Below are 14,225 nucleotides of genomic sequence, written 5' to 3' on the forward strand. Positions count from 1 at the left end.
GATATGCTGTAAACAGTACATAGTCCCCTCAAGTGAAAGAACAAGTGTGTATATGAGAAATCAGATTTAAAGTATTAGCAAAAAATAAGTTCATATTTACCATGTAATTCTCATCACTATCTCACGACCTCTCTTTCCTCCTTTGAGATGCTGCTCAAAACCTATCTTTTTGTTCAAGCTTTTCATCACCCATCCAAATATCTCCTTCCTTGGCTTAATATAAATTTATGTCTGATAATGTGCCTGAAAAGTGCCTTGGGATGTTTTTCTCTATTAAAGCTGCTATAGAAATGCAAGTTGTTGTTGTTGTGGGACCAAGCTTAGGAAATCCTAACTCTCTCTTTCTCTCTGTCCTCTCCCTTTCTAATTCATTTTTAACTGTTATCCCAGCTTTTCCCATTTATTTTGCATTGGCAGGTTCCCAGTTTTGGATCAGACAGCACGGACTAAGTGCCCTGAAATTTCTAAGATCTAATTTGAACACCAACTTCTGATTTTTAAAATGAATGCCCTTTTTTTTCCACCTATCTTTGTGTTTCATTGTAAAGAATTTTAACCCCCCGCCCCCTACAATGCTCAAAACAGATGGGTTTGGGTAAGCTGAATTTTAAACTGTAAAAAATCTCAAACCTGAACTCAACCTGTCTCAAACATGTCCACTCCTGGTTTTAATGGAGGCATGACTCTGGGCAGGCAACTAACCTGCTCCCAGGAGGCAGGTGTCATTCATTTAAATATTTTATTGAGGCTGTGTGACTCAGATTTTTTTCTCTGATCTGGTTTTAACATTGGCCGGCTAGATTTCCCAGGCCTCAGGAAACCCAGCAGCTAAAGGAGGCAAGGATGATTGCATGGTACAGGTACGTGTTTTTCCAGCACTGCTTGTGGGCCAGGAGCAGCAGAGGTGCTTCCCCTGGCCCACTAAGCAAAGCTGTAAACCTCCCCAGTGACCAGACCACCCCCCATCAATGATCTGATGCTGTTATGATGTCCTCCATGGGTGCTCTGTGATCATCTCTCCTCCATACCCAATTTCTCCTGGCTTCTCATTGATGAGTTTGACCTCCCAATCTATCTAGGCTCTGCTATTGAAGTGCAACCCCCCACCCTCAACCTCAATCTTCCCTCTCTCCCCTATGATTCCCAGCTGTGCCTGGTGCTAAGGCTTTCCCGCCTGACAGCCAGTGAGCCTCTCAATCTGGCAGGCTGCAGTCGGGAAATGGATTTCAAAAATAGTAATCAGGTCCTGGCATTAAATCCAGCTGGACCTGAGGGAAACCCATTCTTCCGGGTTTGCTGACCTCAAAACTGCCCCTTGCTCCCTCGCTGTCTCCCCATAAATATCAGGGCCATGATGTCCTGATGTTAGCGATTAGGGTTTTCAGCTCATTTCATCTGCAACCAGACAACCTGAGCTAATCTTGTAGGTTTAATTCAGAAGATCCAGGCACGGGGAGCTGAGGATCTGGTCTTGGGGCAACCTAAACGCAGCTTAACAGTGGTTAGACGGTCCCTTCGTTAGGTTTGACCAATTGAACATCATATATGTGAAGGATGTCTAAGCACACAGATCAGTTTAAACTTTCACAAAAGAAGTGATCAGTCCCACACTAAATAAAGTCAAAAATTCACCATAACAACACACAAGCATAGCACCATGGCTAAAACTCCACTCCACAAAAAGAGCTTTCACAGAAGGACAATGGCCTAACCATCCACTCAATTTCATTTTGCATGGGTCTCAATTATCTTGACGAGTAAGAGGGACAATGGATCATTAATCGAAGCGGATCGAGTTTCCAAAATGAAAGGCCTGTTCACGTTCGAGGTTTTTAACCAACATCCTGGGGTACAACAGAAGATTTTAGTCCTTGATGTAGCAAGATGCCATCCAACGTTAACAAGAGCCCTCAGCAGGAGAATTCCAGAAACCCTCTCTGGGAGGTAAAGAGCTTAGACTCCCCTCACCCACAACCCCCATCCTTGGTAAAAAGTTTTACTGTGTAGCACATTGAATGGGAATGTGGGAGATTTTGAAGTGGGGGAGGGGGGAACATGGCTAAAAAAAAAAAATCACGTGAGGATCATTAGAGCTGAGTGTTGCCATGGCAACATGATGCCTACATTCTCAGTGGGGTTTTTTTCTGGCAATTCCCTGACATCTAAATTTGTCACTGGCTTTTTCCAGTTTCAACAAAAATCTTTTTGGTCTTGGCTGTGAACTGAAAGAGTTGTGATGTTCATTCCCTCAGGTTAAGCAAGTAGGTTAGGGTTAGAAGGCACACATATAGGGTGTGAGTTGGGAAACGAATGAAAATAAACCATTGAGTTTTGTGTCTCTGTGATTATGTACATCATCCAGAATGCTGCTAAGCCAAATAGACCAACCAGAACCCAAGCCTAGATTTGTGCTGAATTAGATCATCTCAGCTGGAGTGGGGATGGTCACAAGTAGCCCTAGTGTCAGCCAAGCTATAAGGGAAAATTCAGCCTGTTTGTGATTTATATCAGATGAGCCCTGCTGACAAATCTGTGTTTGACTGCTAGATGGAAATGGGATTAGGATCAACTATGATGCTCCCTGTGGTCAAATATCTTGTTGACGTCAACAGAATCAGAAGTTCTCGTTAAAATAAGAGTGGTTGGAAAATCTAGGCCATACTGTCTAAACTCATCAGCTGTGGCTAAGTGGTAGCACTGTCGCCTCTGAGTCAGAAGGTTGTCGGTCCAGGCTGACACTTCAATGCAGTACTGAAGGAGTGCTGCATTGTTGGAGGTACTGTCTTCCATAGAAGATGTCAAATCAAGGCTCTGCTTTCCCTCTCAGGTGGATATAAAAGATTCCATTACACTATTTCAGAGAAAAGCAGCGGAGTTTTCCACAGTATCCTGGCCAGTATACATCCCTCAACATCACTAATCGCTTATTTGGTCATTATAACATTGCTGTTTGTGGGAGCTTGCTGTGTGCAAATTGACTGCTGCATTTCATACATTACAGTAGTGACTACACTTTATAAAAGTTCTTCATCATAAAGCACTTTAAAATGTCCTAAGGTTGTGAGGTCTTTTTTCAAGTATGAGAAATAGCCACTTGGGTGAGATGTTGGGTGACACCAGGATCCAGAGAGCTGTACCCCAGTATGAGAGGATGAGTCATCGCTTTTTAGTAGGATTCTGTTCCATATATCCAATACTGTATGTGAACAAATTCTACCCTCGAGTTGTATTTAGATGCTTAATATTCTTAACAGCAGAGGTGTAAATAACCAGGGGACATAGATTTAAGGTAAGGGGCAGGAGGTTTAGAGGGGATTTGAGGAAAAAAAATTTCACCCAGAGGGTGGTTGGAATCTGGAACACACTACCTGAAGGGGTGGTAGAGGCAGGAACACTCTCAACATTTAGGAATTCTTTAGATGAGCACTTGAAATGCCATAGCATACAAGACTACGGGCCAAGTGCTGGAAAATGGGATTAGATTAGATAGGCTTGATGGCCGGCACGGACACGGTGGGCCAAAGGGCCTGATTCTGTGCTGTATATAACTCTATGATTCTATTGTACATGCCGCTCCTCATGCTGTACTTGCAGTCCAAGCTAAACAGATTGCTTACATCTACATTACTGCAACAATACCTTGCATTTATTTAGCAGCTTTAATATATAAAATGTCCCAGGGTGTCACAGAGGCTATGTGACACCAGAAGGCGAAGGCGATGTATCCAAAGGCATAGTTGAAGAGAAGGTTTCAAAGAAGCTTCTGAAGCTGTGGAAAGATTTAGCAAGATGTGGGGGAGACGGTGAGGGATATGAGCCAAAATGGCCAAAGGCTCTACCACTCATGGAGCGTTTGGAGGGGGAACACAGGCAGCCAGTGAAGCCTGTTGCTGGTCAATTGGGCTGGACGAGGTTGAAGAGACAGGAAGAGGTGAAGCTGTGGAGGGATTAATAATGAGGGCCAAGGATGTGGAATTTTTGTGGGAACATGCATCCATTATCCACGTCTTTCACATTTTATTGAACTGAATCATGTCTGCTTTCAATCTTTTTTCTCTGTTGAAACCACTTTCAGTTCTAAGAGTCTTGATATAAGTCTTAGAATTATTCTTGTCATTTACCTGAACTGTCTCCAGTGCACTGACATCCTAATGAAGGTATGGTGTATAATATTGCATCTTACTACCAATATAGGAGCATCATAAACTGTGCTGATACCTCAGGGAACTTACATAGCACGTAGCTGAGCTTTACAGATCGGATTTGGTCCTTCGTCTGTTTAGGGTTTGTTGATTTCAGTTGACTTAACAGTAGGGGCTGACTAAGAGTACAGTAGTATAATGTTTATGTTACTGAACAAGTAATCCAGGGGTTTGGACTAATAATCCAGAGAACAGGAGTTCAAATCCCACCATGGCAGTATAAGATGTTGAATTCAATATGAGGAAAATCAGGAAATAAAAAGCTGATATCTGTAAAAGTGACCATGAAGTTGTTAAATTGTTATTATCTGATGAAAGGCCATCGACCTGAAATGTTATCTCTTTCTCTCTCCACAGCTGCTGCCAGACCTGCTGAGTATTTCCAAGATTTTCTGTTTTTATTTCATATTTCCAGCATCCACAGTATTTTGCTGTTGTAGTTCACTAATGTCTTTTAGGAAAGAGATCTGCTGTCCTTAACCCTGTCTGACTTATATGTGACTCCAATCCTGCACCAATGTAGATGACTCCTAACTGGCCACTGAAGTGACCTAAAAAGCTATTCATATATGATAACTAGGAATGGGCAATAAATGCTGACCTTGCCAGTGATGCCCACAACCTGAGAATGAATTAGAGAAGGGTACTACAATTGGCCACAGAGGACTGGATTATGAAGGGGTGAATTGTAGGTTCCTGTCCTCAATTGTGTTTAGTTTTGTACCACTTGACAGAGGTTTCTACGGCAGTGGATGAGGGGGATTACCCCCTTGGAGATTCACCCCTCAGTGATCCTCTGTTACATTCTTTTCTTTTCTTTTCTCAGTTAATTCTTTCTCTCTGCATTTCTTGATTATTTTCTCCCTGTGCTACTCCCTCCCTTTGCCTTTCTTTTTCTGTCTCTACAACCATTTCCCATCTTTCTGTTCCTCCTGTTATCCCTCGGAACCCCACACCAATCATCCAAGTTGACTTATTCCAATTCAGAATCTAGTATCCTGGAGACATATCTTGTTAGATATATCTAGGCTGTTAATAGTTTCATCACTGTTTTTATATTGATGGCAAAGGAGTGTTGGCATCTCTGGCCCCTGAAGCGTGAGCCCCTGTCAGTCACGAGAAGCCCCAATTTTCGCCAGCTTCAGCAAGGTCAGCATCCAGGAAAACGCACTTCACACCACAAACACCCCCTCTGACACCAGTACAAAAGCAGCTATTGTGTGAAAACTTTCAATAAATGGTTGACACTTCCAGCTTAATTATTTTGGAAACTGCATCATCCCATTCTGTCCTTGGACTCTAACTATCATCAGTGAGAGAAGACTTTCACCCCACCTTTGTGGGTTAGATGCAAGACTGGAGAAATAAAAGCACAACTCATTACCCTATCCCGTCTCTCCCTTCTACACTGCCTCAGCTATGTGTTTTAATCCCAAGCTCGGAGGGCCCATCCCCGACAGCATCGGGAGCACATTGAAAACATTATTGAGATGGGGAATGCTTTGAAAGACGTGCATTTTTAGAATTTGCACCTTCTCACGTGTCTCACAAATACCCAAGGGTCTTTGCATAGAGCAAATGTGCAGTTGCTTTTGATATGTGGAAAAGTTCCGCTGTGTGAATTTTAACAAAGCTGTGTATTGCTTTTCATACTCTGCTTCTCATGGTATATTGGCACACTGGATAGAGTTCAGAGGGAAAGTATAAGAGAGATTTGTCCACTGTGATGAGCATCAGATCTCAGGAGTTAAAGGACCTAGTTGTAACCCTATTCGGATATTTTGAACTGTTTAAAATGTCTTTTATGAAGATTCTCATCGCTGACAACACACAAAAGTGCTGTTTGTTGTAAACATTGTGACAGATTTCCATGTCACTTGCAAACCAGAGATTTCTGACAACAATGTACCTTCAGAAAGTTGTCACTCACCGCGCAAGGTCAGCTGCACTGTTGTGTTGACAGGACATTGAGTCCCAGAGACTGAATACATTGACGCACTGTTTCTCTGGCTGCAGAGTAACAATGTTCGTGTTTCACAACTGCAGACACTCTACTAATCAGCACCACAACGGAGTCTGCCTTGGATTATTAAATTAAATGAAGCATTAAAACAGGTGGCCACTTAGTAGTCAAGCTAGGTGTTTTTATATATATTTTACAAGAGTATTAATTTTAAGTGATGTTTAAAAGCATTGGCTGATTTTTCTTTCTCTTTTGAAATCCCACGATATTAATAAGCAAGCAGAACATTGCCTCAGTTATCAGGGAGAGATTCAGAGCAGGCTGCTTCTTGGCACTGTGACATTAAGGAGCAGATATTGCCACCAGAGTCAGCCATAACTTACAGACAGGGGCAGAGAGTTTCTCTGTGCACCACATGCAATGAAATAAATTGTAAAACCATTTATATAAAGAACAATTGTCTCTGTCTGTTCTGGGACACCTGATCGTGGGAACCTGATTACAGATGAAGATGGTCTTCTTTCTTCTTCATTGGCCTCCTTGTCTCGAGAGACAATGGGTAAGCACCTGGAGGTGGTCAGTGGTTTGTGGAGCAGCGCCTGGAGTGGCTATAAAGGCCAATTCTAGAGTCACAGACTCTTCTACAGGCGCTGCAGATAAAATTGGTTGTCAGGGCTGTTACACAGTTGGCTCTCTCCTTGTGCTTCTGTCTTTTTTCCTGCCAACTGCTAAGTCTCTTCGACTCACCACTCTTTAGTCCCACCTTTACGGCTATCAGCCAGCTCTGGCGATTGCTGGCAATTGACTCCCACGACTTGTGGTCAATGTCACAGGACATCATGTCGCATTTGCTGACGTCTTTAAAGCGGAGACATGGACGGCCGGTGGGTCCGATACAAGTGACGAGCTCGCTGTACAATGCGTCCTTGGGGATTCTGCCATCTTCCATGCGGCTCACATGGCCAAGCCACCTCAAGCGCCGCTGGCTCAGTAGGGTGCATATGCTGGGGATGTTGGCCGCCTCGAGGACTTCTGCGTTGGAGATACGGTCCTGCGACCTGATGCCAAGTATTCTCCGGAGGCAGTAAAGATGGAATGAGTTGAGACGTCGCTCTTGGCTGACACACGTTGTCCAGGCCTCGCTGCCGTAGAGCAAGGTACTGAGGACACAGGCTTGATACACTCGGATTTTTGTGTTCCATGTCAGTGCGCCATTTTCCCACACTCCCTTGGCCAGTCTGGACATAGCAGCCGAAGCCTTTCCCATGCACTTGTTGATTTCTTCATCGAGAGACAGGTTACTGGTGATAGTTGAGCCTAGGTAGGTGAACTCTTGAACCACTTCCAGAGCGTGGTCGCCGATATTGATGGATGGAGCATTTCTGACATCCTGTCCCATGATTTTCATTTTCTTAGACTGATAGTTAGGTCAAATTCGTTGCAGGCAGCCGCAATCCTGTCGATGAGTCTCTGCAGACATTCTTCTGTGTGGGATGTTAATGCAGCATTGTCAGCAAAGAGGAGTTCCTTGATGAGGACTTTCCGTACTTTGGTCTTCGCTCTAAGATAGGCAAGGTTGAACAACCTGCCATCTGATCTTGTGTGGAGGAAAATTCCTTGTTCTGAAGACTTGAATGCATGTGAGAGCAGCAGTGATAAGATCCCAAACAGGTGCGAGAACACAGCCTTGTTTCACACCACTCAGGATAGGAAAGGGGTCTGATGAGGCACTGCGATGCTGAATTGTGCCTTTCATATTGTCATGGAATGAGGTGATGATACTTAGTAGCTTTGGTGGACATCCAATCTTTGTTAGTAGTCTGAAGAGACCACGTCTGCTGACGAGGTCAAAGCTTTGGTGAGATCTATGAAAGCAACGTAGAGGGGCATCTGTTGTTTGTGGCATTTCTCCTGTAGCTGGCGAAGGGAGAACAGTATGTCAATGGTGGATCTCTCTGCTCGAAAGCCACACTGTGTCTCAGGGTAGACACGCTCAACCAGCTTCTGGAGCCTGTTTAAAATGACTCGAGTGAAGACTTTCCCCACTATGCTGAGCAAGGAGATTCCACGGTAATTGTTGCAGTCACCGCAGTCAGCCTTGTTCTTATAGAGGGTGATGATATTGGCATCGCGCAGGTCCTCTGGTACTGCTCCCACATTCCAGCACAGTTCATGGAGTGCTGAGAGTATAGCAGGCTTGGTTGGCACTCTTGATTATTTCAGGTGTAATGCCGTCCTTTCCAGGGGCTTTTCCACTGGCTGGAGAATCGATGGCATTACTGAGTTCCGATTTTGTTGGCTGTTCATCCAGCTCATCCATGACTGGCAGAGACTGGGCTGCATTGAGGGCGGTATCAGTGACAACATTTTCCCTGGAGTACAGTTCTAGTTAGTGGTCCATTTGCTTGCGTTGGTCAGTGATCATTTCCCCTGATTTAGACTTGATTACAGATGAAGATGGTAAGCTGCAAGTAGACACAGATCCATATTACTCGTACCACTACTGTACACCATCCCTTCAAGCAACAGCATTTATATAGTGCCTTTAATGTAGCAAAACTTCCCAAAACACAGTAGTGTTACAAACAAAATTTGACACCGAGCCACACAAGGAAATATGAGGGCAGGTGACCAAAAACTTGATCAAAGAGGCAGCTTTTAAGGAGCATTATAAAGGTAGGGAGAGTGAGGTAGAGAGCCGGAGAGGTTTAGGGAGGGATTTTCAGAGATTAGGGCTTAACAAATGAAGGTTTAGTCACCAACAATGGGGGTGCAGGAGGAACAACTGGTACTCTAGTGTTAATATGGGGATACCCATGCCCCATCAATCTGATTGCCTTTACCTTGCTTGACGCTGCATTTTGCCAGTGAACAGCATGTCTTGTGCAACCAGTTACATCAACTGATTCAAATTTCCCTTGTTCCAGAGTGTCATCCTGCCAGTCACAATGCAAGCAATGTTTGACAATGGGGACAGGTGGTGTGAGCCTCAAAGCAGGTGGTGGACGTAGCAAGTCTGGAGGAAGCTCTATCAATCTTAGTGGTTGGGCCTCATTACCATATCTTTCATCACAGTTCTGTCTGAACTTGGCCAGATGAGCCACCTGACTGGCGAGTGAATGGAAGATTGCAGGCAGGAAGTTGCAACCAGGGATTTATTTATTTTATTTATTTATTTAGAGATACAGCACTGAAACAGGCTCTTCGGCCCACTGAGTCTGTGCCAACCAACAACCACCCATCTATATTAATCCTACATTAACCCCATATTCTCTACCACATCCCCACCATTCTCCTACCACCTACCGACACTAGGGGCAATTTATACTGGCCAATTTACCTATCAACCTGCAAGTCTTTGGCTGTGGGAGGAAACCGGAGCACCCGGTGGAAACCACGCAGACACAGGGAGAACTTGCAAACTCTGCACAGGCAGTACCCAGAACTGAACCCGGGTCGCTGGAGCTGTGAGGCTGCGGTGCTAACCATTGTGCCATGGGATCACTTACCAGCAGTCAAGTAAGTGGTATGGGCGTAGGGGGGATGGGGTGGTTGGGTGGAGTTGGGAAGGGGGGAGTGGAGTGATGGGGGTGCGGGTGAGGAATCCAAAATAAGGAAGGCCCAAGGTTCCCTTTTGGGGCCCAGTGTTAACAGGCAAGTTACAGAACAGCCACTGCAGGGTAGCAACTCAGCATTAATGGGTCATGCCCTAGAAATATCTCCAAAAATGTCAGAAACACAGCAAAATCAGCACGTAAATTCGGGGCCCGTTATTTGTTATTTATTTTGCACACCTGCTGATGTAGCTAATTCCTGCATTTCAAGACATGAATAATTCTATTCCAAATGCAGTTTGGACGGTTTCCTTACAGAGTATGTAGCGTGATAATGAGACATTGAAACAGCAAATGACCCAGACTCAGTCCCCAGACTCTGCTGAATTAGCTACGGTTGCACCCAATGTTTCAGGACAAAATCCGGGTGCTGTTCATGTTCCTGATCACTATCCAAGTATAAAGGGCACGTGTGTGTGGGAGTCAACTGCAGAATTGGCCTTCAATGGTCATTTGTGCATCAACACTGTTTGTCTGAGCTCTGGTGCAAGACACCAGAGGGAAAGCTTGTGCCAGTGTACAGTACCCTGGCATGTGTTACTGAAGAGGAGGCAAAAAGAGAATTAAAGAAAAAAAAAAATCTTTGAGCTTTGGTGGAATCGATGAATATTAATGAAACTTTTGGAATATAAAGGACAAAAAGAGCAAGAACCCATGGTCTAGAATGAGGCCGATAACATTTCAAGATAGAGGTAAGGGTGCAAAAGGACATTGCCTTTCAGAAATAAATGTTGGAAACACCTAGCAGGTTTGGCAGCATCTGTGGAGAGAGGAACAAAGTTAGCGTTTCATGCCGATGACCTTTTGTCAGTTCCCCATCAGTCTAGTTAAAAACCATGACAAGCAGCAAACATTTCCTGTGGGATCCTCCTTGCTCCAGTCACTGGAGCACATCCTCTTCTTTAGAGTGATGGTTTTCAAACTTTTCTTTTTGGGAATCCCCACCCCCACTCTACCAAATATTAGGATCCCATAAATCTTGATACACTTCTGGAGACCCGCGGTCCTAATTTTTCAGAGAGACTGTTAGCAAAAAGCGATCACTCCAATCACTGCAAGATTTTTTAAAATATATAATGTGCTCATAGGTCAGAAAATATTGCAAGTTGGAAAGCTGTATTTGGGGACTGACTCAGTACCGACATTCTGCATTCTGTGAAAGACTCCCTCAAATATGGACTTCCATGAAAATAAAATAAGCATTCACATTTTAAAAATTGTGTTTATAAATTAAAACTTCTCAAAGCACGTAACAAAATTAATTATTTTTGTTCAGTCATTATGAAAGAAAAGTGTAGCATATAAGCATAGCAAGCAAAGGGGTAGGCACAATTCAGAAAAGGCACTCATCTCATTATCTTTCATTTTCGGGGGACAATCCTAGCTACTGCGATGCTCAGTTGGTAAGTTAGCACCTCAACGACTCTGGGATAGAGAAGGGAAATTTCAGCCAGAGTTCCCACTGGTTCTAGTAGCTCCTGATGGAAACTATCAGTATAAAAATGTATAAAGCCAGAGTGAGGCTGAGCTGTTATGAGTGGCTAGTCTGCTGACCTTTAGGGGTCAGCTTTTACTTCCGAGTAGAACACGCTGCCTGTCCATGAGTGGCAGAAGGGAGGCTGGGCCGATTTTAATTGCCGTTTCGCATTGGCATGGTGCTTCTCGATTAAAAGACTCTTTATGTCGTCATTGTCGACAGGAATAGTGCCGGAAGACTGGAGGACAGCAAATGTTGTCCCCTTGTTCAAGAAGGGGAGTAGAGACAGCCCTGGTAATTATAGACCTGTGAGCCTTACTTCGGTTGTGGGTAAAATGTTGGAAAAGGTTATAAGAGACAGGATTTATAATCATCTTGAAAAGAATAAGTTCATTAGCGATAGTCAGCACGGTTTTGTGAAGGGTAGGTCGTGCCTCACAAACCTTATTGAGTTTTTCGAGAAGGTGACCAAACAGGTGGATGAGGGTAAAGCAGTGGATGTGGTGTATATGGATTTCAGTAAGGCGTTTGATAAGGTTCCCCACAGTAGGCTATTGCAGAAAATACGGAAGTATGGGGTTGAAGGTGATTTAGAGCTTTGGATCAGAAATTGGCTAGCTGAAAGAAGACAGAGGGTGGTGGTTGATGGCAAATGTTCATCCTGGAGTTTAGTTACTAGTGGTGTACCGCAAGGATCTGTTTTGGGGCCACTGCTGTTTGTCATTTTTATAAATGACCTGGAAGAGGGTGTAGAAGGGTGGGTTAGTAAATTTGCGGATGACACTAAGGTCGGTAGAGTTGTGGATAGTGCCGAAGGATGTTGTAGGGTACAGAGGGACATAGATAGGCTGCAGAGCTGGGCTGAGAGATGGCAAATGGAGTTTAATGCGGAAAAGTGTGAGGTGATTCACTTTGGAAGGAGTAACAGGAATGCAGAGTACTGGGCTAATGGGAAGATTCTTGGTAGTGTAGATGAACAGAGAGATCTTGGTGTCCAGGTGCATAAATCCCTGAAAGTTGCTACCCAGGTTAATAGGGCTGTTAAGAAGGCATATGGTGTGTTAGCTTTTATTAGTAGGGGGATCGAGTTTCGGAGCCACGAGGTCATGCTGCAGCTGTACAAAACTCTGGTGAGACCGCACCTGGAGTATTGTGTGCAGTTCTGGTCACTGCATTATAGGAAGGATGTGGAAGCTTTGGAAAGGGTGCAGAGGAGATTTACTAGGATGTTGCCTGGTATGATGGAAGGTCTTACGAGGAAAGGCTGAGGGACTTGAGGTTGTTTTCGTTGGAGAGAAGGAGGAGGAGAGGTGACTTAATAGAGACATATAAGATAATCAGAGGGTTAGATAGGGCGGATAGTGAGAGTCTTTTTCCTCGGATGGTGATGGCAAACACGAGGGGACATAGCTTTAAGTTGAGGGGTGATAGATATAGGACAGATGTTAGAGGTAGTTTCTTTACTCAGAGAGTAGTAGGGACGTGGAATGCCCTGCCTACAACAGTAGTAGACTCGCCAACTTTAAGGGCATTTAAGTGGTCATTGGATAGACATATGGATGAAAATGGAATAGTGTAGGTCAGATGGTTTCACAGGTCGGCGCAACATCGAGGGCCGAAGGGCCTGTACTGCGCTGTAATGTTCTTTAAAAAAATTTCATGAAAATTCATGAAAATCACTATATAAATGCAAGCTTTTCTTCTAATCATATCATCAGAGCCCGATCTGCACACTTAAGGTAAAAAAGAAAGAAAATTCATTTAGGTAACACCTTTCAGGACTTCAAGATGCCCCAAAGCATTTTACAGCCAATGAAACACTTTTCGAAGTATAGTCACTGTTGTAAAGTAGGAAACACAACAGCCAATTTTCACACAGCAAGGTCCTACACACAGCAATGTAATAATGACCAGTTTTTCAGTGATGTTGGTCAAAGGACAAATATTGGCCACGGCACTTGGGAGAACTCCCCTGCTTTCCTTTGGAATAGTGCGTTCATCTGAGAGGGCAGACAGGGCCTCAGTTTGTCTCATACCAAAACACGGCACCTCCGACTGTGCAGCACTCCCTCACTACTGCACTGAATTGCCAGCCTGGATTATGAGCTGGCACTTGAACTTACAACCTTCTGACTCAGAAGTGGGAGTGTTTATTATTGAACCATGGCTGACACAATTAATGGAAGGACTGGATTGGGTAGGTCTCCCGCTGCATTTTAACTGCTCCCTCTGCCTGGTTTTTGCCAGATCGGCAAAGTTAAAATTGCCACCCCACTGTCTAGGTTTGAATATAAGTTTGGTAACTTGGATGAGGTATCGGAGACTGACGAGCACCAGTGGAACCATCCCTCAGCAATAGTCCGTGCTTTCAAGAGGATAGTATTGTAGGGGTTGAATAAGAAGGGAGATCTGCTAAGTAACTGATTCAGCTTGTACACTAAATAGTACCATATTTGCTTAGATAATAAAAGTGATAGCACTTCAAAACAATTCACTTTATGCAAAGTGCTTTGGATTGTTCCTGAGGGATGTGATAAAATGCTATATAAATGTAACTTTTGCCTTTTTTCTTTGTTTCACACTCAACTGCAACCTGACAGTTTTTATAATAATGCCTCATACAGGCAATGAAGAAGGTGGGCCTGATGAAAGAGGCTTTGCTAAATCCCACTCAGAGAAAATATAGGTCTGCCATAGAGTTGCCAACTCTCCAGGATTGCCTCCAGAAATTATCATGAAATCATAGAATGACACAGCAAAGAAATAGGCCATTTGGTTCATCGTGCCTCTGCCAGTTCTTTTGAAGACCTATCCAATTAATCCTACTTGCCTGCTCTTTCACCATAGCCCTGTAAATATTTTCCTTTTAAATATTTACCTAATTCCCTTTAAAGTGAATCTGCTTCCTCCACCCTTTCAGGCAGTTCATTCCAGATCACAAGTCACTGTGTAAAAAAATGTTTCCACAT

Source organism: Heterodontus francisci, chromosome 22 (genome assembly GCF_036365525.1).
Source record: "Heterodontus francisci isolate sHetFra1 chromosome 22, sHetFra1.hap1, whole genome shotgun sequence".
NCBI classification, from domain to species: Eukaryota; Metazoa; Chordata; class Chondrichthyes; order Heterodontiformes; family Heterodontidae; genus Heterodontus; species Heterodontus francisci.